General features: G+C 44.6%; 1 pseudogene; it reads left to right on the top strand.

The window, feature by feature from the left end:
• The window catches only part of LOC132351758 (lipoxygenase homology domain-containing protein 1-like), a 172,638-nt pseudogene that overhangs the window by 84,589 nt on the left and 61,285 nt on the right, over positions 1 to 26,764 (top strand).

Here is a 26,764-nt window from a genome sequence, read left to right as displayed (position 1 = left end):
GCCCCAGAAGGAGAGAGAAAAAGGGACAGAAACCTTATCTGAAGAAACAGTGGTTGAAAACTACCCTAACCTGGGGGAGGAAACAGACATTCAGGTCCAGGAAGACCGAGAGTTCCAAATAAGATGAACCCAAAGAGATCCACACCAAGATACACTATAATTAAAATGTCAAAAGTTAAAGATAGTGAGAAAATCTTAAAAGCAATGAGAGAAAAACAACTTGTTATGCACAAGGGAAATCCCATAAGGCTATCAACAGATATTTCAGCAGAAATTTTTCAGGCCAGAAGGGAGTGACATGATATATTCGAAGTGCTGAAAGGAAAAAAACTTCCAACCAAGAATACTCTATCTGGCAAAGTTATTCAGAATAGAAAGAGAGATAGAGTTTTCCAGACACAAAAACTAAAGGAGTTCATCACCACTAAACTGGCTTTATAAGAAATGTTAAAGGGATATCTTTAAGTTGAAAACAAATGGCACTAATTAATAACAAGAAAACATATGAAAGTAAAATCTCACTGGTAAAGGTAAATATATAATAAAGACAGTGGGTTAATCACTGATAAAGCTAGCATGAATGTTGGAAGACAAGTTGTAAAATTAACTAAAACTACAATAATTAGGTAAGGGGTATATAAAATTAAAATGTGACATTGAAATGTCACGTAAAATGTCGAGTGGGGGAGTAAAAATGTAGAGTTTTGAAGTGAGTTCAAATTTCAGTTGCGAACTAGCTTAAAATAGACTATTATATACATAGGATGTTATATGTGAACATCACAGTAACCACAAAGCAAAAACCTTTAGGAGACACACAAAAGAAAATGAGAAAGGAATCTAAATATAACACTAAAGAAAGTCATCCAACCATAAGGAAAGACAAAAAAGAGAAGAAAGGAACAAAGAGGAACTATAAAAATAGCCAGAAAACAATTAACAAAATGGCAATAAGTACATACCTATCAATAATTACTTTAAATGTAAATGGACTAAATTCCCTAATCAGAAGACATAGAGTGGCTGAAAAGGTAAAAAACCAAGACTCATTTATATGCTGCGTACAAGAGATTCATTTCAGATATAAGGACACACACAGACTGAAAGTGAAGGGATGGAAAAGATAGTCCATGCAAAAGAAATGAAAAGAAAGCTGAGGTACCTGTATTCATAACAGACAAAATAGACTTTAAAACAAAGATTGTAAGAAAAGACAAGGAAGTGCATTATATAATAATAAAGGGTTCAATTCACCAAGAAGATATAACATTTGTAAATATATGTCTACCCAAAATAGGAGCACCAAAATACATAAAGCAAATATTAAGACCTAAAGGGGGAAATTGACAGCAATGTAATAGTAGTAGGGGACTTTAACATGCCACTTACATCAGTGGGTAAACCATCCAGGCAGAAAATCAAGAAGGAAAAATCGGCCTTAAGTGACACATTAGTTCAGATAGACTTTATAAATGTATACAGAACATTCTATCCAAAATCAGCAGCATACACATTCCTCTCAAGTGTACATGGGACATTCTCTAGGGTAGATCACTTGTTAGTCCACAAAACAAGTCTCAATACATTTAAGAATGAAATCATATCAAGCATTTTTTTCCAATCACAATGGTATGAAACAAGAAATCTGATAAAGAAACAAAGCCTGGAGAGTTTTGGAGGCTTGGCTGAGTCACGCAGTTAGTAGCTTTCAAGGCCAAAGCCCCTCCTCCTGACCCTTGGCCCGGTACTCTCTCCAAGTGTCTGGGCTGTCTCTGTAGCGTATGCTACATGTGACTTGGATAAATTGAGTCACTTGGAATAGGAACTCTCTGGAAGCTTCTTGATTCTTCTGAGCCTTTGAATTGAAATGAGATGTAGGTTTTCGTGTATTTGTTATTATTTTAAAATTAGTACTACTTGATGTGAGCTCTAGGCAGTCTTGAGATTAGCTAAACTAGGTAAGAGATTGCTTTATTTATTTATTTATTGAAGTTTTAAGGCATCTTGTAAATATTTCCAGTTCCTTTTCATTTTCAGTTACTTCTTCACTTCAGGATTCTAGAAAGAACCACAGAAGAGAAAGAGCAAATTCTGAAATGCAGTAAGAAAAATAGTTTGTTTTTGAGGATTTTCTAGTTCAATGAATAGCAGGAAGCACCAGCTTCCTCTTCTCACAAAATCTCCAGTCAAATGTTTAATCTCAAAAGACTCCAGGAGTTTATAGAAATGTTCTAAAAGTTGTGCCAGTTCATTTGAACCAAAGATAAATTCATGCATTTAATAGTTCCTCAGTCAGTTGCAGCTACCGTACTTGATCCTTCTTGTATAGTCCTTGTAACAAATAGAGTATCATCATAAGGAACAGACCAGAAATAAGGAGACTTAGAAGCAGGCTTTGACTTCGTATCTGATTTGCAACAATGCTTGGAGTGTTCTCTGAGAACATGTTTAAGCCTTACTCTTCATTTTTCCAACTCCAGAAAGAAAGCAGCAATACTGGCATTAGTACTTGCACCTCCGTCCCTATTACCAGATCTTGTAGAACACCATAAACACTTTAAGTGCCCAACAAATGTGTTGGTGACTAGTTGCCTTTATTATTCATATTTTTTAAGAAGCATCAGACAAATTGAATATGTAATAAGAGTAGAAGTATTTTTTGTTTTATATTTACAACAAAGATTTGTGATATTTCAGAGTAGGATTTCTCAAAGCATTTTCCTCAACTTTTCTCATCCTAATACAGTCTGTATTTTATATCCAGTGTCCAGCAGACAACTAGCCTCAAGAATGTGTTTGTTGACTTTGACTGTATATCATTTCTCTTCCAAGAAAAGATAAGATTAAATTTAGGATTAAATAATACATGTGAAGAGTGTTTCATAAAACAAAGGAGAATATAAATACAGGTGGTGGTAATTGTTGTTGGTTAGTAACTGCATTTAGCCTGAGTCCTCACAGGCAGGAAATGAAGATGTGAGCCTGGGCCAGGGAGGAGGGCTGCTGGCTCACTCTGCCCTCCTGATTGGGTGTGCCCCTGCCACAGTGATGGCCCTCGCTCCCACCCGCCTGGACCCCATCCTTCCTCCATCGGGTGTCCTGGTTGGCACTAAAGATAGGCCCTAAGGACGTGGACAGAAAGGGCTACAGGGCCATCTCTGAGGGGCAAATAGGGAGGACATGAGCAGAAGAGGTAAACCCATGGAGAGGCATTAGGACAGTGCCGGCCCTTCGGTTTAGAAAAATGAATATCCTTTTCCTTATGTGCTCCTGCCTGACGTCACAAAGGATCAGAACGGGAACCACCTCACAGGAAGCACGCAAGGATTATATGACTAGGAATCTAGGTGCTTAGAGCTTTACTGGGGATGGGATGAGCAAAAGAGAGAGCTTAGAGGATAGATTTGGATTCCCAAGACTTTGGAGGTCTCTATTTTTCTGAAGTTAGGGGTTTTGCCTTTGTTTACGACTGCTGGGCTAGAGAGTTCAGGGTGGGACCCAGAAGAGAGGAGGATGCAGGTGGACCGACTTCATGGTGGCTTGGGGCAGGAGAGGCAAAGGAGGCCTTGCTCTGTCTTCCCGAATTGTCCTGGCCAGTCATCCAAGTAGAGTCAGGGGGACTGGTTTAGTTTAATTTCCTCTGTCGGCAAATACCCATTTCACTTTGTTATTTATTTAATCATTCACTCAGCACACAACCTAAGGACTGCCTTGTAGAAGCTTGTGGAAGTCGTGAGATGACTAGGACATGGTCCCTTCAATCAGTCAGTCAGATACCAGGTGTTCGGTCAGAGTCATGAGGGAATAGATCACCAAGGATCACAATGTGGGGTCACCTAACCAGACTGGGGGCCCTAAGAAGAGGTTATGCCTGAGCTATGTGAGCAGGGGATGGGCAGATTGGGCATGCCAATGAGTCAGGGGAAAGCTGTTCTAGGCAGAGGTTCAAGCGTGTGAAGAGTCTGAGGTGGGAAGGCAGGTGGCCAGGTTGGGGACAATAAACAGGTCAGTATGACCAGATCGTAGCGGGTGGGTGCAGCCAGTGCTGGGAATGAGCCCCTGAGAAGCTATGGGGCCTCTCCTAAGACCGGGGAGCCGAGGAAATTCAGGAGGACAGAGGCTTATTTAGGAGACGAACTGGTATCTTAAAAGGAGGAGGGCATTTAGTCCACTGTGATTGGAGGAAAGGCAGGTGACGGTGAAATTCCTTCAGGCATTCATCTGCTGAGACACGAAGGGACGGGCACCTTCTTGTGAAACAGACACCAAAGGAGAAGAGCTCCTGTGGGTCTGTTGAGGGTTAGTGAGCAGGGAGGCCAAGACAGCTCACCGCGCCGGGAAGGGCAGGCGCTCTGGCTGTGGCAGCCGAGGGCTACCCCTCAGCCTGCAGGTATTATGAACACATTTACAAGGCATTAGAAATTTAAAATATTCTGCTGGATGCCTGCTTTGGTGATGAAGATGAACACAAAATCTCTTTCGGGGTCCCTCCTATAGATTGCTTTTTTAGCAACTCCTGTAAGTGAAACTGAGAGCTTTGAATCAGACAGAGTCCGTTTCAAACCTCCAAGTGTCAGTTTTCTTATCTATAAAGTTATAAGAAATTTACAAATTTAATTGGTGATGGTTAAAAGATATAGTTAAAACACATCACTTAGCATAATACCTGGCAAATAATAATTGCCTAATAAGCAACAGCCACTGCTGGTACTACTAACAACCACCCCCAGGATGTGTAGTATGTTCTGGCAACCCTGGGGGGCAGTATGAATTCTGGGTTCTATGGGGAATTGGAAACCACACAATTTGGTCATTGTTCTTTCTACTCTCAGGTGACCATGCAGCATATGAAGAGCAAAAAGACCCTAGATTTTGTAGCAAATGCATGGTTATCTCGAATCCAAGCAGATGGGGACACTGTCTGTGAGCTCCCTGTGGTACAAGGAGGACAAGCTATTTTTCCATGTGTGTCATTACCCTTCGAGAGCATATATTGCATGTACAAATGTTTTATAGCTGCTTAGATTTGCTTCTGAACTATTTAGTTACAGAATATTTTTTTCTACTTCTAAGAGAGTCGTTTGACCCACTGAAAAGTGACTTCATCATCACAGAATGAGTCACTGGTGGATCTGGGATTAAACGTAATCTCAGAAAGATCCTTATGGTCTAGATACAGTCACGGGGGCTGAGGCTATGAGAAGGAAGAAGTCATGTCTGTGCCTTGTCTGGCTTTGCCTGTGGCTGGTTGGCCACCTCATGTCACCACTTCACTTTTGATATATTTCCTCATCAAACCTTACATCATTTTAAACTTTAAACATCACACACAGTAATATTGTCACCCTTGCCAATAAAATACTAATCATGAAATATCCTCCTATGTCATACATAAAAGAAGAGCTTTTTTTTTTTTAAAGCTTTTATTTGTCTTTTTGAAAAAGCTATTTGTTTTTTCAGAGCATTTGCTCATGGTGTAAAAATACCCATTTATAATTAAAATTAATAATTGAAAGATCAAAAATCTCTCCATGGATACAGCAAGTCCAGATTAGAGGAATTCTCATACAATGATTTTTATTGTAGCGTGGCCCATGGGTCTGGGTTCTGTCTGTATGAATTCCCAGGTGATTAATTTCCTGGTTTCTGTCCCCTTTGCTTTGTCAGTAGTGAGATACCTTGCTGATGTCTGTACTGGGCAACTGAAGCAAGCAGAAACAGGGGCCGAAGTGTCCCTGTGTCTCTGTGGGACACTGTGTCTCAGAGGTGAGACTCTGGTCTAAGACTGCTGTACAAATCCAACATGCCAGTAAAATTTCAAAGAGGACAGGTGTGTCTGCACAAATAACTCTCCCATGTTCTTAGTAATCTCTCCAAAGGTGGCCATACATGATTGAAAGTTGAAGAGGGCTTGACACCCTTCAGGTTTTTGTTTTAGAACATCTTCAGCACAAGTTTTCCTGACCTGACTTCCTAATGTGCTTTGTCTTAGAAGTTTTTCTTGAAAGAAAAATGGGACACACTATACTAGCAATGAATAATAGAACAAAGAAAAAGACATTAAAAATTAGTGAGGGTGTAAGTAAAAGAAAAAAATGAGATTATATCAGGGAAAAATATATGTGAACATACCCTGTCAGGACTGGGAAGTACAAAGCCTTATTCTAAAAGGTCAAGTCATAGAAGGGCCATTATAGGATATTTCACAGAATAATGCAATACCCTTTCTTTAAAACATCTTGAATGGAGCCAAATACATTATTCTCACACCTTAAAGCCCTTCATATTCCCTTTTGTTCTTTATATACACATATGAGTCTTTCTATATAGTTGATGTTTGAGGAGTTGCAGTGATGTATATAATCAACCCAGTTAATTTTTAATGTTATTTTGTTGTGTATAGAAAAAAAGAGTACTATTTGGCATCTGAGATTAAGAATAGGGATTATCTAAAGCATGAGTACATTTTTAAGAAAGAAGACTCCCAAACCAGTTTGAGAGTGCTATTTTTCAAACTGTTTGTACTTGTAGTTTATGAAATATTTTGAAACATCAGAGCTCTTAAAGCTCACCTAAACCTTTCATTTGTCACTGCAGATTACAGAGCTTTCATCACAATGAGGGAAAACAGCAAAATTATGCCTAATTTTTGCTGTCACAAGTGAATTATTAATTTTGAGCAGAAACAAAGTTTTAGATGCCATGATATTATTATTAATATTACACCAAGTGATCAGTGAAATTATCCTGGCTTTCATTCCCAGACGCTTTGACCTTCCCACTTGGTGGTGCTTGGTGAAGGCGCCATCTCTCCTGGCTGCCTGCTGGTGGGTTGGCCCGCGCGGCATGGTGTGGGATTACCAACTAAGGTTTTGCAAGTGAAACATCTTCGTGGTGAATTGTCTTCCATTCGTCATTGTGTACAGCACCTCCCAGAGAGTGGGAAGGGTGTATTATAGATTGAAAACAATCTATATATATATACTGGACACGAAGTATAATTGCAACCAGTGTATAAAAAGAGTAAACAGTGTAGGTTTAGTGGCATGTTTTAAAGTTTAGAGTCAGAGATGTAACTGCTTTTCTTCCCTAGTTCATTTTAGAGTTCTCTATTATCTTCCTCAGTGGATGGAATGTAATGGAAATGCCAAATGGTTTCAAGAGTTCTGCTGCAAGAAACTGTAGCAATGCTCTTGTAGTTAATTGTCAGAATGATTCCACACGAACCACAGCTCACATCCTTAGCCACTGTTGGGCTGGTTGTTGTCGTTTTCTCTACAAAGTGTACAGCTGTGTAATCAAAAGGCAGCCGCACACATAATAGACCTAGTTTCATTCTGTCTTCAAAACTAAAGATAACTTTAAGAAAAAAGAGGAAACAGGAGAGCTGGTTCAGGCAATCTTTCTTGACCTTGAGGATCCTCATTCAGATTTGCTCCAAAGCAGAACGTGAAGACCTGGGTAGTTGATCTGGGAGGGGATCCCAGCGGGACCTGAAGGAGCGTGAAGAGAACGGAGAAAAGCCCGAGAAGGAACAGTGCTGGGCTGTGGCTACTGGGACTCCTCCTTGCTAGAGGATTTCAGAGAAACCCTGGGGACACCCCTCAACACTGCCCCACCGGCGAAACCCTCAGGAGAAGAAGCAGGGAGGTGCAGGGGTCTGAGATGGAGAGCTGTCAGCACGCCTGCACGATGACCCACAAATGGCCCCAAGGACAGGGCTGGGGCCCAGTCGTATCTACCACCGCAGGTGACGTGTATCAGGAAATGTCCCTTTTGAAGCACACTGGGGGTGCAGGAGAGTGACAGCGAGACTATGCAGGGACACCAGGAACACACACAGTCACAATTTGGTGACCAAAATATCACAGGACTAGCGATGGTTTTGGTTTGGCCTAAACAAGAGAAGATTTCCATCAACAATGTGGAACCAACAGCTGATGCCAGGTAGTGTGTCTTCAAATATGGAATTGAAATGTACTCTAGGACCCGTGCAGGCGGCTGTTTAGACAGCCTGTGCCACAAGAAAATACAAGTGATACTGGATTTGCAGTTTCACCACAAAGTAGTGGAACAGTAGTTAATAGTCAACTGTCACTTCTGGGAACGTCTCAGACTTAATTAAATTCCTGACCCTTTCCTCAGATGATCTTCAGGTGGTCTATTCTCAGCAGGAACCTGTGAGGAAGTGACGTGTGAGTTCTTTCTCTTCCAACCAGCGTAGCACCTACTTTAGGTCCTGCGTCGCTGGAAACCTCAGTGAGTTTTTGACATGATAAAATGAAGGTTCCAAGATGCTCTTTCACAAAAAGCCCGAGAATGTGCTTCACATTATTTACAGAAGAAGGTGTATGAGAAGGTTTATTGGAGAAAGAAAGGAGGGAGAGAAGGAAGGAAGGAAGGGAAGAGGGGAGGGAGGGAGAGAAAGAGGGATTTGTTCCTCCGTGCCTCAAGGAAAATCAGCATTCATGGAAAGTAAGTGTGCTGTCAGGCCCCGCGGTCGCCAACCAGACCATCTAGCAAACTGCATCCCGGGGCAGGAATCTAAGCAAGAGAAGAGCGCCAAGCTGGAGGCCTTTGTGTTAGGGTTTGTTTCTTTGTTACACTGGACACGACCACAGTGGAGGAAATAAAACTCCAGGAGAGGAAAAAGCATAGCCAGAAATACATCTTTAATAGATAAAAAAGTAGTTGCTTATTTTCCTTTCCTTCCTACCCCGTTGGATGCGGACTGTAGTAGCTTCTCTGCTGAAGTACTGTGCTGCCCCCGGCGCTCCTCGGGCTGCTATGATTGCCCCCATTCGTCTTGTGCTGGACTCACGCTATCTCTGTGGGGTTTTCTCTGCCTCCGGCACCGGGTCGGTACCTTTCAAGTGGAAGCAGTGTCGCCTGGGAAACTGCAGACGGCGCTGTGGCACTGTGAGGCCAGTGACAAGCCTCAGGGCTGGTGCTGCGAGTTGGTGGCGGCCAGGGAGCGAGGGCTGCGTCCGCGTCCACCTTCTCCTGTGAACGGTAGTGCTGTCCCCGTGCCGCCTCAGAAGACGGAACTGCAGTGTGTGTGAGTGCGTGTCTGTTTAGGTGCGTGGATTTGTGTCATTTCCTCAGCATTCCACATCACGCATCACTCATCGAGTGTTTCAGTAAATAATCTATTGCTAGCAATAGCATTGTAGCATTAGCAATGCTATTGTAGCAATAGCATTGTAAGGAAATCTTATCTTGTAATTTCTTATTATTTCAACACGCTCTAAGTCACAGAAGGACCAAAAGTTTCACACTGGAAATTGCTGCCTACGACATGAGAATATTTGTTTAAATGTTGGTCTCTTTACTTTACTAAAATGGTAGCATTCTAACAATTTCATATCAAATTAAGCAAGGAGACTTTTAGAGAGAACTCTCAGAACATAAGAAAGACAAAGATGGAAACCTAGATAACTCGGGCTTTCCCTCAAGCCTCATAAGGAACAGACCGCAAGCAACTCCCTCCATTTCTGATCTGACCCTACAGCCTTGAGGTTCAGCTTTGCTCTCTAGATCCCTTCCTTTCTCAAGAAAACCCAGCTTCAGCTGGCTAGGGCCAGGAGGGGACCCAGACCCAAGACAGGACAGGTTTCTCCATGAAAACCCAATCTATTGTGGACATGGAGTGAGAATCCTTGGGCTCTATTCTGAAATTTTGGACCCTCAGTGTCGGGGACAGCCTTCTTTCCAAATAGATAATCAACAGGAAATGCGGCATAAACAGGGGCACTGGAAAATTCAAGGGGACAGATTTGGAGATGCCAAAACCACTACAACTTTAATTACTAAGCAAAAAGCGGGTAAAAGACAATGAGTCAGTTCGACTAAAAATACTCGCCGTATACCACCCAAAACTACAAACACAAGGGTGATTTGCGGGGCTGCGGTGAATGAATGGAGCGGTGGGATCCAGGGCAGGCTCGCCGCCTGTTCCTCGCCTGGCTGGGCGTTAAGTGCCGTCAGTTGCTTTCTCAGAGTTCCCGCTTGATTCATCCCGCCTCCTCTGTGGCCACTTCCTCCACCCTAGTCAGCGTCCTTGTTGGATCGGAGCCGTCTTCTGATCGTCCTGGTTCTCTCTGTGCCCCTCGACCCCGCTCACGGCTTCCAAGCTGACTGTACTCTGGTACTTATGGTACTAAGCTTCATTTGGACTCTAGCTTGTCTCTTCCTCTTTCATTCTTCCTTTGCTCTATTATGACTTTTATTCTCTAGCATTATATTGTATAGTTTTGCCCTAAATTTTTTCAAGAAAAAGCGTGGGGAAAATCCTGTTCCTAAAGCAGTGTTTGAACTACATCATCCTCCTGTTCAAAAATCTGTACTAACCCCCATTGCCTACCAAAGCCAAAACCAAACTTCATGATCTTTCCATTCAAGGCTTTATACCAGCCGACTCCATTTATTTCCCCTCCAGTTTGCTTCTCTAATTGTCCTCCTGCAGGATCTCAGTGAAGTTAGACCACCTGACTTCACGTCTTTGCCTCTGTCCCTCGGAGCGCGCTGTTCTCCGCTCGGGGTCGCCCTTCCTTGCTCCGCTCTGTGTGTCCTGATCCCGCCCTGCCTTTAGTTCCCACTCAGAGTCCGCCCGCTCGCATGAGCGAATCGGCCCGATTGGCAACAATGTGTCTCTCCTCCCGAGCTTACTCAGAACTCAGCGCCGACGCCCCCGGCTGCTGAGCGGCAAGTGCGCTGAAGCGGCTTCAGCGTTCACAGCCCAGCCCACTCCCACCCCCGCACCGGGCAGCCTGGGGGCTGGGGCAGCTGCACTCATTCCCCACGGCAGAGGAGCTAGGGAGTGATTCATCTAGGGTTTTCTTCTCCGGTTCCTAGGTTCTGACAAACTTTATCGCATTAACTCAGCTGATGTATTTAGTTTTATATTTGTTTTTAATTTTTATTGAAATACAGTTGATTTACAATGTTGTGTTAGTTTCAGGCTTACAGAAAGTGATTCAGTTATACATATATATAAATATATATATCCTTTTTTTACATTCTCTTCCATTATAGGTTATTACAAGATATTGAGTAGAGTTCCCTGTGCTGTACAGTAGGTCCTTATTGGTTATCTATTTTATATATAGCAGTGCGTATAATTTAATTCCAAACTCCTAATGTATCCCTCTTCCCCCCTCTCCCCTTTGGTAACTATGAGTTTGTTTTCTATGTGAGTCTGTTTGTCTTTTGTGTGTAAATTCATCTGTATCACTTTTTTAGATTCCACATGTGAGCGATATCATGTGCTATTTGTCTTTCTCTGGTTTACTTCACTTCGCGTGATAACCCCTAGGTCCGTCTGCGTTACAGCTGATTTCTTTACAATGTGAAATCTCCCGGACGTAGTTTGGATTCGTTCATCACGCTGTCGTGCCTGCACCACCGCCGCCTCTGGGGCGGCCCCACTGCCAGCCCCTCCCGCTGCCATCACCTCCTGCGTCCCCTCAGCGCGTGTCTGTACTGTGCCAGCGTGGCCTCGACTGGAAGGAAGACACCGAAGTAATAGCTTAACTTAGTTTCAACGGGTTGTAGCTGAAAAAATTTTAATTATAAAATACGTTAAGCGACCAAATGTCATGTAACACGTACGCACTGTCCTGGCGTAACAAACGCTGCTCTTCGGTGTTCTGCCCGTCGCGGTGGGTCCCGAAGAAATGGCAGCCGGTGCTCACTCACACGGCACCTGATGAGGACAGTGAGCTGCAGCCCCCCTTCCGTCCCATCTGTGGACACGGAGGCGAGGCAGGTCCCACGTGCTGAGAGAAGCAGAAGAGCCGCGGCTCCAGGCATAGCTCTCAGGCTCAGCCGACCCGTCTACGACAGAGGCGGACCGCCCTGACGCCGCTCGCGGTGGCCTCTGTGCCCTCAGAGCCTTACCCTCCGCGCGTGAAAGGTCCAGGACAGCTTCCGCCGAGGCAGCCGCCGGCCTAGGAGGCTGCGGAGACGGGCGCTGGGGCGGGACCTGGACCACCTGCCTCCTCTCACACCTCGGGTGGCGGGGGCGCAGGGGCCGGGCTGGGCTGCGGGGCGCGCTCGTTGTGGGCATGAGTTCTGGGGCGCAGGCAGCAGAGGCGCACATCAGCGGGGGGAAGGAAAGGCAGTCTCAGTCGTGCTCCCGGAAGCTTCCCCACGGACAAGAATGTACAGCACAGCCGAACTGAGGCAGAGAGAAAGCCCAGCAACGTTTCGTTCCTTTCCTAGGTTAGGGGGGGAAGAGGCTTGGCTGAAATACACGGCCCGGCGACCGGGCGAGGACTCCTTGGTGCACCGCAGACGCCCCCTGCGAGGATTCGCATCTCCTCTTCAATTGGACACCCGCGTCCTATGGCTTTATTTTATTTCTATACCTGAAGATTTTATTTTTCTGCCTTTTCTGCAAAAATAGAGTATATGGCACTGAATTTCTACCATTTACACATAAGATTTAGCTATTTGAGGTTTGGAGCAAGCAAAATTTGCATTTGCATGGGGCAAATATTCAACTGACTATGAATTGAAGTAAATATTCTTATTTGCTCTTTGTATTAGTTGCCTATGAATGCTGTAACAAAATACTATAAACCTGGTGGCTTAAAGCAGCAGAACTGTGTTCTCTGACAGTTCTGGAGGCCAGGAGTCTGAAATCCAGGTAGGCCGGGCCCTGAAGTCTCTGGGGTACTCCCTTCTAGCGCTGCTGCTGGTTGGGTGTGGCCCGCAGTCCTTGGTGCTCCTGGGTTTGCAGCTGCCTCGCTCCAGCCTCTGCCTCTGTCGTCACAGTCTCTCCTCCTATTCTGATGAGGACCTGGAGCTGAGGGCTGACCCTGCTCCAGTCTGATCTCATCTGAATCAATTACATCTACAAAGAGCTGTTTCCAAATGTGGCCGCATTCTGAGGTTCTGAGTGCACATGAATCTGGGGGGGCACTGTTTAATCCAGTGTACTATTTGAGTGTATTACCTACTGCAAGTTTATTAACATTAAATTAGGTATCTCTAGACTTTTCTGTTTGTCATCAAACTTGTGGTATTGTGTACACGTGTGTGTGTGTAGACCTTTAATGAAATCATTTAAAAGAAGTTAGTATCTACCTTTAAATAGCAACAATGTCATTTATGAATATATTCATTAACCCACTTGACTTAGAAGAGTCTAGATTCGCAGACAGTTAGTAGCAAAGTTCTTCAGCTTCAGGACGAGGCAGCTTCCCAGTGTCGCCTTCCATTCCTCCCGACTGGTTTGGGAAGTAGCATTGACGTGAGCGTGTGCGAGCAGGTTATTTGAAATAAAGGCCTACTGTGGCAATTCTAAATAGGAGGAGATTTATGGATGCAGGAACTGAAAAGTTAAATACAGATAAATGATACGTGAAACAGCTGCCTGGCTGGACTTGTCAGGGCACAGCAGAACGACCAGCTTTGTCTTCACAAAACCAAATCATGGTCAGATTCATGGTCAGATACGCGGGGTGACCCCAAGGCGTTTAGCCCTAAGGAGGGAGGACGGGCAGCTGCACAGTGGTCCCCAGGGCTGAGGTCGCAGCCAACACTTGTAAAGTGTTCTAGCCTCATTGTTAGTCAGGAGGCTTTTTTTTTTTTTTTTTTTTTTTTTGAGAAAGGTTGAGATCATTTCCTTTGTGTAAAAATGGAAGGAAAGAAGACTTGAGAAGGTGTCCTCTACGGACAGCATAGACCATCAGCAAGTCCTGGATACTTTCCGAAGGTGAATGCCACCCCCGCTCCAGGCCACGCTCCCCATTACATAATCCTCAGTGCCTTCTTACTAATGTTGGAAAGAGGGTCCGTTGCGCCACTAAGAGGGCTCACCTCCCTGCAGGCCGGCGAGGCAAGCGTTCGAGGAGAGGCGGGTAGGACGGCCTCCCCCTCGGCCCCCCTCGGGATGGCTCTCTGTCCCGGAGGCGGCCTCGGCCACACCCTGGGGCCGCTGCCAGGCCAAGAGGCCGCAGACTCGGTTCCTCTCTGCTCCTGGGCGGCTCCGGCGCCCTTCTCCGTTGCTGCTGCTGCACCTGAGCTCGCCCCGCTCCTGCTCCTCCCCGGTGCCTGGAGCCTAGCGGGCCCTCACGGTGTCTTTGCTGTGAGTTACCAACAGGGGGCTCCCTTCTGCCTGGAGCCTTCCCTGCAGCCTCGGGTTGGGCCACGTGCCGCTTCGCCGTAAGCTTTTCCCAAAGCACGTATCGCTAACCCGGTGCTTCCTAGCCCTATTTCTGTGTTTCTGTCCAGCCTGCCTCTTCCAACTCTCGGAAGACTTTCCTCGAGGTCAGGTCAGTTGGTCTCCGTTTTTACTTTCAGCCCCACCACGTTCCGTGGAATAGAACAGGTTAAAATTGCATGTTCAACGGAACCGAAGGGCGTGTGTTCGTGAAGACACCTTAAACCCTAAGGGACATCACATGAAAGAAGGGATTGGAAATTAGAACATGGAATCTAAAAGGTTTAAATATGTCTTAATCTCACTAAGACGTGTAAACAAAATTATCACTGAATATTCATTTGTAAGTATTAATACAGTACCAAAGAGTGACTCTTGGAATTAGCACAGGAGTTAAGAAAAGGAGTCTGCTGTGCCACTGGTATAGATATTTAGGCAAAACACGCTTTGTTAGAGCTACTCCAAGATATCTCAGTCTGGAAAAACTGAAGTTACTGGTTGGTCAACCGCCACGGGGACCTCTCTGCCTTCACTGTCTTGCAGGGGAGGTGTGTTTTCTATGGTTCCATCTCTGCAGCCTCAAGCACTAGCAGGGCTGCATCCTGATGCAACAGGTTCTTGAACAGAAGCAAGACTGCTAGTCACCTCCTCCCAGCCTACCATTATTATTCACAAAGCGTTTTCCTTGCTTGACTACTTGGTGCCAGCTCTCGCGGTTATTCCAAGAAAATCACACAGGAAGGTCCATGGCCTTGGAAGGTTGTAGTCAAAGACCTTCAGTGTCCATGTGACAAACCTACAGCAGAACATAGTAGATGCTCAGGAAGTATGTGCTAAATTGACGAATGTGTACAGCATAAACTGTCATACACAGCTCAGGGCTGAATGCGTCCTTGTGGAGAGGGTCAGGAGAAGACCGGGGGGACCACGTAAGCAGCGCCCTTCTATGGCACACCTGCACTGACAAGGGAGCTTGCACACGTAGGCCAGCCATGTGTGAAGCTTGGCGCCAGGCTTAAGATGAATGCATCCCTCCTGCCTCTCCATCAACCTCTCTGGGCTTCCCTCCCAATTCTCCCCAGTAGAGTATGTTCTGCTCCCTCCCTAGGCATCCTCCAGGGGCGTTAATACTCTCTTACCTCGCATGTCTTAGCTTGGGTTATTCTTTCCTCTGCTTACTGAGGAAATCTTTATCCTTCGAGGCCCAAGGTAAAGTGCGGTCCATGCCATGAAGCTTTCTCCTCTTATCCAACCAGAAGGGAACTCGTCTTTATTCTCTTGAAAGTTATCCAGCCTTTACTTAGACCTCTGCGCAGTACTGACATAGGACGGCGGCCACTGTCGTTGTCAACGTGTTTGTCTCACGTACTAGATGATAAGCTTCCTAAGGGTAGGGTCATGTACATTTTTTTTTTATTGTTCAGCATGGTTTCTTACACCAAGTAGGGACTTGGCCAGTATTTAAAGAAAGAAGGAAGGAAGGAAGGAGTGTCAGGAAGGTAGGAATAATGAAAAACACAGTGGAATCCCAGGCTGGAAAAAACCTTAGTGATCACCTAGTCTCAGCTCCCTCTGTAACAATCCTCAGATGTGTCAATTAGAAATTGTTTATATATTTGTTTACTTTCAAAATAGCTCAGCCCATGTACAAGTGGTTTTATTTTCCCTTTCTGGGAAAGAGGGGGAAATGATAAATTACATACATAAGAAAGGATGTTGAAATTTTGATAAAGTACAGAAATATAAAATACTATTTTTATAGGGAAGAGAGAATAATAAAAATTATCATGAGACAGTGAGCAATCATTTAACTTCACTGATTTTTTCTCCTGAAAGAGGCCACTATTAATCATTTCTTGCTATTCTGAGCATGTTATTTGTGCTGCTGCAGGTTTCTGTGCTCTTCTTTGTCAGTTTGAGCCATTCCTTGGTACGAAAGTGACAAGTGGTGATGGTGGAAGCTGACAGAATGAGGTGCAGGGATGCGTCTTGCTCATTTTTTGGATGGGGGTGGAGACACAGAGCCTTCTTACAAGCATTTAGGTTTCTTCTGCTGTTTGCAGGATGAGTGAGTGGTTGCCATAACTGAAGTGTATCTCAGACAAAATCTAATCTCTACCACCTTCTTATACCCCCTCTCCACCAAAAACAACCCACGTGTCTTAGGGCCACATCACACAAACACATTCCATGGCTGTCTACTTTAATCATGAAAGACTAGAGAAATTTTGTTTGTTTCTGTATTTGTGTTTCCTAGCTGTCCCAGTGAAAGGGAACTCCCTGGTGATCTGGGGGTATTGAAGTGAGCTTTTGCTACGGCTGCATAATGTGTATGGTGTTCTTGGGCAGGCAAGCTCCTGCTGTTCGCTTTTTGATTCCGTTCCTTTAATATCACCATGCCTCCCTCCAGGCTCACTGCTCTAATTCTCCCATCTGTTCACTGGCTTTGGGGGGATGTTCACGTCCTGATGTAAAACGTGGTTCACAGTCCTCAACGACTGGCCTTGGCTAGTTCACTCAGCTTCTTCTGCAGCACATGATGAGGTAGAAATTGAAGGATGGGCGCAGACACGTGCATAGGCAGGTAGATAGAGGCACATGCAGAAGAAAATACGTGTGCCCTACAAATGACTCTCATCTAAAGCAGCTAAAATCTATCCTGTTCTATTCATTAGAAATGGCCCATGAGGAAAGATCTGATGGCAATGTAAAACTAATTTTTAAAAAATCCCATAGAAATGATGGGCACTGAAGGGAATTAAGAGTTAACAGTTTTGATGATTTCAAGTGTATAGGAATCTAAACCTGGAGCCATCTAGAGGGAGTTATTTTTAGTAGATATCTAGTGCTCAGAGGTCTCTGTGGCTTTCAGGGCCAGAGTATTGCTTTAGTTCAGTAGTTTCTGAAAGAAGAGAAATCATAGAAGAGACATTCCATAGGTAGACTGAACAAAAGACAAGACTAGAGTATGATTTTTTAAACGTTAGTTGGTCAGTCAATAAACCCTGGTTTGGTTGCAAGGATGAGAAGTTCATTAAAGCTAATTTTAGAAATGGCAATTTTGAACGTGACTGTCATGGAATCCAGCTTTAAGAAATAAAGCTCAGGGTTTCCCTGGTGGCACAGTGGTTAAGAACCTGCCTGCCAATGCAGGGGACACGGGTTGAATCCCTAGCCCAGGAAGATCCCACATGCCGCAGAGCAACTAAGCCCGTGCGCCACAACTACTGAGCCTGCGCTCTAGAGCCCGTGCTCTGCAACAAGAGAAGCCACTGCAATGAGAAGCCTGGGCACCGCAACCAAGAGTGGCCCCCGCTCGCCTCAACTAGAGAAAGCCCATGCACAGCAACGAAGACCCAACACAGCCAAAAATAAATAAATAAATTAATTAATTAATTAAAAAAAAAAAAAAAGGGCTTCCCTGGTGGCGCAGTGGTTGAGAATCTGCCTGCCAATGCAGGGGACACGGGTTCGAGCCCTGGTCTGGGAAGATCCCACATGCCACGGAGCAACTGGGCCCGTGAGCCACAGTTACTGAGCCTGCGCGTCTGGAGCCTGTGCTCCGCAACAAGAGAGGCCGCGATGGTGAGAGGCCCGCGCACCGCGATGAAGAGTGGTCCCCACTTGCCACAACTAGAGAAAGCCCTCACACAGAAACGAAGACCCAACACAGTCATAAATAAATAAATAAATAAATAAAAGAACGTGAATTTCTTTAAAAAAAAAAAAAAATTAAAAAAAAAAAAAAGAAAGAAATAAAGCTCAACTTTGTAAACTAGAAAGTCACCAGTCAGCCCATCACTCTCTTTGAATTTTCAAGGTGTCTCTTCGTTGAAAATCTCCATTCTTCTCTCTGGAGACCAGCTTCTTCTGGAACGTTCTTCTCACCCATCTCTTTGGCTTGCAGCTGGCTCGGGTTCCGGAGTACCAGCTGGCCTTACCAGTACCAGTACCGTGAAGCCTCCTTGGGCAGCGTTCTCGGATCACAGTTGCTGTATCTTTTAGGTCAAAATATTAAGAGAGAACATCTGATTAACTAATCTCCAGTCAGCTAGGATGGAAGGCAGGTCCTCTGGTACAAACCTTGCTCTCCAAGGCTTACTTCTTTCTGGAACATCTGAAAAGGGGATGGGGGATGGGGGATGACCATCGCCTGAATTACATTTGCTGTGACACCAACTATGTACAAGGTACTGTGTTTGGCAATGAGAGAATATAATAGTAATGATATTTCTTGACGATTTATCACATGTCAGCAGGTGTCAGATGATAAATTTAAATATGTATGTTTAATCCTGCATCCTTATGCTGTAGGTATGATTATTACCTATACTTTACAAATGAGGAAACTGAGGCTTAGAGAGGTCAAGAACATGGGCCGGGCAGTCTGACTCCACGCCATTCCCGAGCCTGTGTCCTTACGCACAAAGGTGACCTCCTTTGTCCTGGCCTGTGAAGGAAGCTATGGGGCCAGTCGTCTAGCTGCAAAGATGGATGCACAAACCGAAACAAAGCAAGATAGCACGACTAGGGGGCTAAATCAATGCATAGAATAGATGCTGTGTTACTAGATTCTAGAGGGGGAAGAGAAAGGACACTGTGAGCTGAGCGGTCAGAAGGGAATGAGGCCTCTCCTCGCCTTTGAAGGGCGCAGGGAAGAGAGGTCCTGACGGCTGAGGAGAATGTGTGAGCTCACAGTCCCCTGTCAGCCCCACCTGTGAGCACCCTCCAGGGATTCCAAGGCCAGAGTGGTTGAATTAGTCCCACAGCTCGGCCTCTGAACTCCTTGGCGTTCTCGCCCCCCGTCAGTGACCCCCACGGCCCCCCCGACTGCCCCCGCTCCACGCCCGCCGCGTCTTTCCCGGCAGCCTCCTGTGCCCCAGCCCTGCAGCGTCTTCCCTCCGAGCCCTCACCATGCTGCTCTCTCTCCCTGCGGCGCCCTCCTGACCTCTTGCTGGCTGTCAAGCACCTGCTCACCGTCCAAATTTCAGCTCCGTCGGCACCTCTTCGTTGAAATGTGTTTGTTCTTCCCCACTCTGGCCATTCAGAGGTGGCCAGTCCCCTTTCCTGCTCCTGTAACACCTGGAAGCATTTCTTACATCACGTGCGACACTTTGCGCAGTCACACCTTTGCACGTTCATCTCTTCTCTGATACTGAAAGCTCCTGCTCAGGCTCCTTGTCTCTCTTGTTCTTGCATCTTCAGCACTTAGCGGAGTACCTGGCCCACAGAAGGGTCTCCCTGAATGTCTGTTGCCTGGTGGATGGATGGAAGGTGTGTGGGATAACCGTAACTGTGGTGACCGTGGGATAATGGCAACATTCATGTACCACGTAGTAGGATAGGCAGGGTTTCCACAAGGCTGTGCCTTTCAGCTTCATCACAGCTCTGAGGCAGGTAGTCTAGTCGAGGAGACTGAGCTTCCAGAGGGTAACATTACAAGGCCAGGAAGTGCTGAAGCTGGGTTTTCTGAGCTCAGCTGCCTTCTGCACAAGTTGCTTCTAACGTGGAAGTTGGTTTGTTTAGAGGGAAGCTGCTACTCCCTGAAAGCACATTTCCCAGAGTGGGAATATTTGCACTGAATTTTAAGGTAATGTGATTCTTTTTGGAGATGCCAAGGAAAAGCTACTAAAGGAAGCTATGTGAAAGCAAGATAGAGACGCCACTCAGGATGTACTAAAATGGTGGCGCCTACCTTTCTGTGCCAGATTCCTTGAGACCAAGGGGTGGCCACTCTCCGCCCGAGCCCGGGGGTCAGGCTCAGAGTCTCAGCCCCGCCCTTGGCCTCGTCACAGCCCCGTCATGAACAGCGACCCGCTGGGGGCCCGGCTGCATCTACCAGTGTTAGTGCGTGAGGACTGAGAGGCAGACGGTCAACAGGTCTAGCAGTTCAGACGTTTCATTCTTCAAGCCACAGTTACGGTATCATTTTCCCACCGTGATGAGTACACAGTAGATTGGATTGTGTTTGACTTTATAAAAAGCTACTCCTATAATTACTTTTTAACTTTCAAAATTAATGCAGAATCAAACTTATTGTAAAAATAGAGAAAAACAAAAATTAATTTTCTCTCCTGTTTTCTTCTCTCTCTCTCTCTTTTTTTTTCTTTTCCTCAGATGGCTTCCCTTTATGTCTCAGGGCATAATTCATTTAGAAATCGAACTTTATCTACAAGGTGAGGATTAATGACAACTTCAGTAGAAGAAAGTACAACATGATTTTGGTACAACTGACATCCGGGACATCCCCAGGTGCCCCCAGGATGTCCCCTTCGGTAGTTTACCCTTCGCGTCAGATTTCCAGCTATTTCTCATGGTGAAAATAGAAGCATGCGTAAAGTGTGTCTTGGCAATGCAAATGCCCTCCTGTAAGTTAAAAATCAACCCAAGGATTTGCTTCCATTTAAGAGTTAAAGTCACACTTTTTTTTTCTCCCATTTATAATGTCATGAGACAGATCTATCATTAACTGCACTTCGCTTTTATTTTTTCAGAAGTGCAAATAAATCATCAAGCTAAAATACAAGAGGAAGCAAATGGTAAATGTTATTACCACCCTTTGTCTTTTTAATTATCTGAAATAATTTATTTCTGTTTTAAGATTACCTGCCTTGTACAATTTTTAATATACTCTTATTGAGTATAAACTATTGATTAAAAATACTTAAAATGAATCTAGAAACAGGTATTAAACTATAGCTTGATTTATAAAGAAACGAACATAAGCAACTTTAGCCACAAAAGCTTTTTCCCTTCAATAATTTAAATGTATGGGGGAAATAATTATTTTTCAAAGGATTAATTTCTATTAATATACTTTTTTTTAACCACTAACTTTGCATATTGGTTTCTCAGTTTTATTTTTAAGTCTTTTGAGATTAGCTTTTGCTATTAGATCCTCTTAAAATCAACTTGCAACTGTGTTATTAATATGTTTACACTTTAAAGCTGATCTGAGTGAGGTAAATACGGATTCCTAATATGCATGTCAAGTCAACAAAACCTCTGTTTTCAAAAATGTTTGTACTGTGTGTGGTAATTTGAAACCAGGCAAGGTTTAATGCTAGCATTATTATATTCATAAAGTCCCGTACTGACTAGGATGGTTGCTGAGATGCAAACATCATGTCCAAGCTGATAATTAGCATTTGCATTTATTGATATTAGAAATTGCATTTTGGCTTATATTTTACTTTATGTTTTTAAGTTATTTATAGAGAAAAGGCTGTGCATGTATTAATATGGACAGAATTTTATTAATGTTCTGGAATCACTTGGTAATTTTAAGGGGTCTCAAAAGGTCTGTGTCTTACAATAAGCCCTTAAGTAATAAAGCTTGAAATGACATTCTAAGTAGAAAATTATCCATTAATTCCAGAACTTGGCAGGGCGTATATGAATAATAGAGGCTAATAGTTTTAAACTGAAGATTCTAATTAAGGATGAAAATGTTGAAATTCCTTTGCTAATAATATTAGCCATGTAATCAATATAAGTGCTACCGAATATAGTGAAGTTACGTTATACAGCAGAGGTGTTTACCTAGGAGTTTGGTAGATATAGTTTATCAGTGAAATTTTGATTAGAATAAACTGTTATAAGGTGGGTTTTTTGGTTATTATTTCTGTGGTTTTAGTTTATTCTTATGGCCTCACTAAAATGTCTTCTTTTTTTTAACATCTTTATAGGAGTATAATTGCTTTACAATGGTGTGTTAGTTTCTGCTTTATAACAAAGTGAATCAGCTATACATATACATATATCCCCATATCTCCTCCTTCTTGTGTCTCCCTCCCACCCTCCCTATCCCACCCCTCTAGGTGGTCACAAAGCACCGAGCTGATCTCCCTGTGCTATGCGGCTGCTTCCCACTAGCTATCTATTTTACGTTTGGTAGTGTATATATGTCCATGCCACTCTCTCACTTCGTCCCAGCTTACCCTTCCCCCTCCCTGTGTCCTCAAGTCCATTCTCTACTTCTGCGTCTTTATTCCTGTCCTGCCCCTAGGTTCTTCAGAACCTTTTTTTTTTTTTTTTTTTTAGATTCCATAGATATGTGTTAGCATACGGTATTTGTTTTTCTCTTTCTGACTTACTTCACTCTGTATGACAGACTCTAGGTCTGTTTTTGTTTTTTACAGTACTAATGTGGATTAATCACAGACCTTAGTTCGTGAGACACTATCATTTGTCTGTGAATGATCCTCTTTTATTTTATTTCATTTTTAAATTCTGAAGAATATGATCTTTAATATGTCTTGGGATATTGTTACCGAAAGTGGGGTCCCTGCTCTGTTTCAATATGATTCTAGAAATACATTGATAGTCTTATAGTTAGGTGAATAAGCTAATTTATGGTGTGGCAAGAACCTTGAGAAGTTAGGAAGTCTAACCTGATGAGGCGGGGTTCCATTGTGGTTAAGTGCTGAGGAGCAACCGTGAGTCTTAGATTTTGAAAGTATATGAAGCACATTTACATAATTCATCCCTTTTTATGTTGCTGCATAAAATATGCTATTTCAGTATAATGGTAGAAGGAAAGGAAAAGGAAGGAATCAGCTGAGCTAATTTCATCTTGGGGTGATTAATAATAAGTACAATTAGGTACCATCACTAACTCTGTGTCATGTTTAATGAACTCCCACAATTATCTAAGACATATTTTCCAAAGCTTGACACCTTATAAACATAAATATAATTCTATAGGTAAAATCATTGCCATAGTAAAACTGCATTTCTGGATTAGACTGGACTTGGTCATGAGATAATTTTTTTTTTTTTTTTTTGGCTGTGTTGGGTCTTCGTTTCTGTGCGAGGGCTTTCTCCAGTTGCGGCGAGCGGGGACCGCTCTTCATCGCGGTGCGCGGGCCTCTCACTATCGCGGCCCCTCCCTTTGCGGAGCACAGGCTCCAGATGCGCAGGCTCAGTGGTTGTGGCTCACGGGCCCAGCTGCTCCGCGGCATGTGGGATCTTCCCGGACCGGGGCTCGAACCCGCGTCCCCTGCACCGGCAGGCAGACTCCCAACCGCTGCGCCCCCAGGGAAGCCCCCTGAGATAATATTTCTAATGTACATTGCTGGATTGAATTTTCTAACTTGTCAGTGCCTTTTGTGTAACGCTCTTATAGCTAGCCACTATACTAAACCCTCTTATTAATGCCAATAAGTTTATACTAATTCTATAATAATAAAGTACATTTAAATTAATTCTAATTCTAATAAATTTTCTCAAGATACTTTTGAATGATTTGGAAAAACGGCCGTATCACATGTGAATAATCAGGCACCTTTCCTTGTCCTAAGATGCTATCTAGGTCCCTGGTACAGTGTGCAGAAGCAGTAATGGGAACATTAGCAGTGAACACATACAGGATTTGCTATGTCGGTGCTGAGTGTTTTAGATATATTCACTTATGTAATCCTCACAATAACCCATGAGGTAGATAGTATCACTGCTCCATTTTACAGGTGATGAAACTAAAGGACAGAGAGGTTTTTTTGTTTGTTTGTTTGACTTTTGTAGCGTGCCTGAAGTCACACAGGTGGCAAATAGCAGATTTGGAATCTGAATCCAGACGGTTTGAGTCCATGGCCTGTACTGTTCTTGCTTTAAAGGAGTGCCTTCTAACTTCCCCCAGACATTAAGAATGTGTGGGTTCATGTGTGTGTATATATCATCTCTAGCTTTGGATTTACTTTGTTGTGTTATTTTTCTAACTTATTAGGCCATATTTTTGGATCTTTAGCTTTCAACCTCATTCCGGGCCCAAGTGAAAGGATGTTTTTAACTGTCAGGGGAGATTATTATCGTTATTGTTATTATCCTTATGAATCTCTTTTCCACCTAGAACCTTTGTGGAGACAAATTGCGTTTCTGCTAAACTCCCCTTGCTGACAGGTATTTGCTGGCCCACCTGTCACCAAGGCTGCAGCCCCTTTGGGCTCACTTCCGAAGTTGCTGGGCCGGCCAGCTCCCACCCGCTCGGGAGCCCAGCCCGGGCCCTCGGCACCTCCACAACAGCTCAGCCGGGTTGTTTTGTTTTCTTTTTTAAAATTTTATTTATTTTATTATTTATTTGGTTGTGCCGGCTCCTTAGTTGCAGCATGTGGGCTCCTTAGTTGCGGCACATGAACTCTTAGTTGCGGCATGCATGTGGGATCTAGTTCCCTGGCCAGGGATTGAACCCGGGCCCCCTGCACTGGGAGCGCGGAGTCTTATCCACTGCGCCACCAGGGAAGTCCCTAGCCGTCTTGATTTCGACTGTACTCACCCCTTGGTTTCTGCCGATGGCCCCTTTCATCGTTATTGCTATTTGGCATTGGGGATTTTTCTTAACTTCGTTGGGAATGAAGTAATGAACGAAAAAGTTTGGGGTTTTGAGGTTTTTTGTGTGTTTGTTTTTGTTTTTGCAATTTATTTGGAATCTAATGGTGTTATAGTGCAGGGAGTGGGGGGGGGGGGGTAAAAATCCCATCCCAGGAAACTGGCTCAGAAGTATTAGAAACTGGTCTTAAGTCAAGCAGTTAGTGAAAGAAAGAACTCAGCGCTTAACCATTATACAAAACTGCTTCACTCTAAATGACTCTGCTTCCTACCCGCCCTCAAGGGTTTCTGACTTGAGGGGCTGTAACATTCTTGGAGCGCTTACTCATTTGTTTACAGGCAATGCCAACTCTTTGTAGCATGATTATTAGCAACTTGGTGGATTATCTGTGGTAAATATATTAAAATATTTCCTCTCTTCTTGATTCTATTTTCTATATATGCTCACTGGCCTCACAACCCACCTGGCATCTGCTCTGGGGAAGAAACTGAAATTTAATTATTAGCCTCAGCTAAACATAATTAAGAACATAAACTATCCTATGAAATCCTCCTGCATCCCGAATTTAATGTCGATGGCTTGGGATTGCCCCCTGCTCCGATCACTTATGGCACAGTTTTCAGTGGCTGTGTGGACAGTAATGAGCTCCTGCGTCAGAACCTTCTGCCCGTGTCAGTCTGGCTTCCTGGAGAGGAGGACACACCGTGGGTACCTGGGAACGGGGGGTGGGGTGGGATAGGGGCCAGCGTCGCAGAGAAGTGCCCGCAGTGTGTGCAGCGGACGTGCCAGCAAAGCCGCCTCTGCGCTTGCCTCCCCGGCCCTGACACACACAGCCTGCACCCGGGTCATCAGACTCCAGGGACTGATGGGCAGGAGGGGGCCGTGTGTGAACAGGTGTGGAACCCCAGGAGGAAGTTGAGCCTAGCGTGCTCTCCTCAGCAGAGGCCAGATGTTTTCTGGGACTTGCTGTTCGGTGCCAGGAACCTTCGGCGTGGGTCTAAGGAAGAGCTAAGTGAGCAGCCAGGAAGAGGACACAGGGCTTCCCAGGCCCCTGCTTGGCCTTTGCCTCATTTTCTCCTGCCATTAAATAGCCAGTGTTTGGCTAGTCATTCCTGTGCCATTGATTCTAGAATATTGGTCCGCGCCTTTCCCTGACTGAGACAAAAAACCCATAATTCAACACAGTGATTGAATGGAATGGATTTGGCATTAACACAGAAATACTGTGATCTCAGCATCTTCAGAATATCCAACAGCTATGCAGACACATTGCCCCAGAGAGTCTACTTTCAACCAGTTTGTGTTTAGAGATAATTCACAGATAGCATAGTACGGTTTGGGGTGAAATAAATTAATCAAGTGGTCCTTACTTAATCTGAGGCAAGGTTTCTCAACGCTGAGACTGTTGACATGTGGGGCTGGGTGATTCTTTGTTGTGGAGACTGTCAAGTATATCATAGGATGTGTAGCAGCATCCCTGGCCTCTACCCACTCCATGCTAGTAACGTTCAACCCCGGTTGTGACCATAAAAAATGTCTCCAGGCATCACCAGATGTCCCCTGGAAGCAAAATCAGCCCCCTGTTGGGATCCACTGAACTAGAGAATAGTGGTTCTGTTGGAAAAGGGGGCTGAGGAGTGTCGGGAGGGGGCAGACTGCATCTGCTACAAATGTTTGCAGTATAACATTTCCTGTCCCGTATACTCTTCCAGAACCTTGCCAATTCCTCATCAGAAGGTGGACTCACCTGGGCAGACTTTTAAGACTCCCTCAGCTAAGCGTGTGGGGCAGAAGTTGCGCTACGTGACATTTCTGCTGTGCACTGCAGGTCCTGAAAGGCGATGTTGCTTCTGCCTGCCTTTGCCTCTCTCGCTGGGGATGTTTGGAACGCAGCCCCCATGCTACGGGGAGGCCTAGACCACGTGGAGAGGTTTGCTTGCGGAGACACAGAGGCTGTCGCCCTGGGCCCTGGCGGAGCTTCCAGTCGTGTAAGAGCCATCCTGGAAGCAGATCCCCCCGCCCGCAGTGGAACCACCCCAGCTGACAGCGTGTGGAGCAGAGAAGAGCCTTCGCTGCCAAGCCTGCCCCAAACTGCCGACGCGTTGGCAAAAGCAGCAAGCATTGTTGTCTTACGGCATTAAGTTTAGGGTGGTTTGTTGCACAGCAATCGATGACCACAGCAGCAGAACTGGTAGAGGGTAGCTCACGTAGACGTGCATACCTCAGTCAAGACTTGACTTCTACGTAAAATGAAGGTCATGGGTTGCTGCTCT

The sequence above is a fragment of the Balaenoptera ricei genome, chromosome 17, assembly GCF_028023285.1.
Source record: "Balaenoptera ricei isolate mBalRic1 chromosome 17, mBalRic1.hap2, whole genome shotgun sequence".
In the NCBI taxonomy this organism is placed as follows: domain Eukaryota; kingdom Metazoa; phylum Chordata; class Mammalia; order Artiodactyla; family Balaenopteridae; genus Balaenoptera; species Balaenoptera ricei.
The sequence above is the reverse complement of the archived record's forward strand: the minus strand, read 5'-3'. Positions and strand labels throughout refer to the sequence as shown.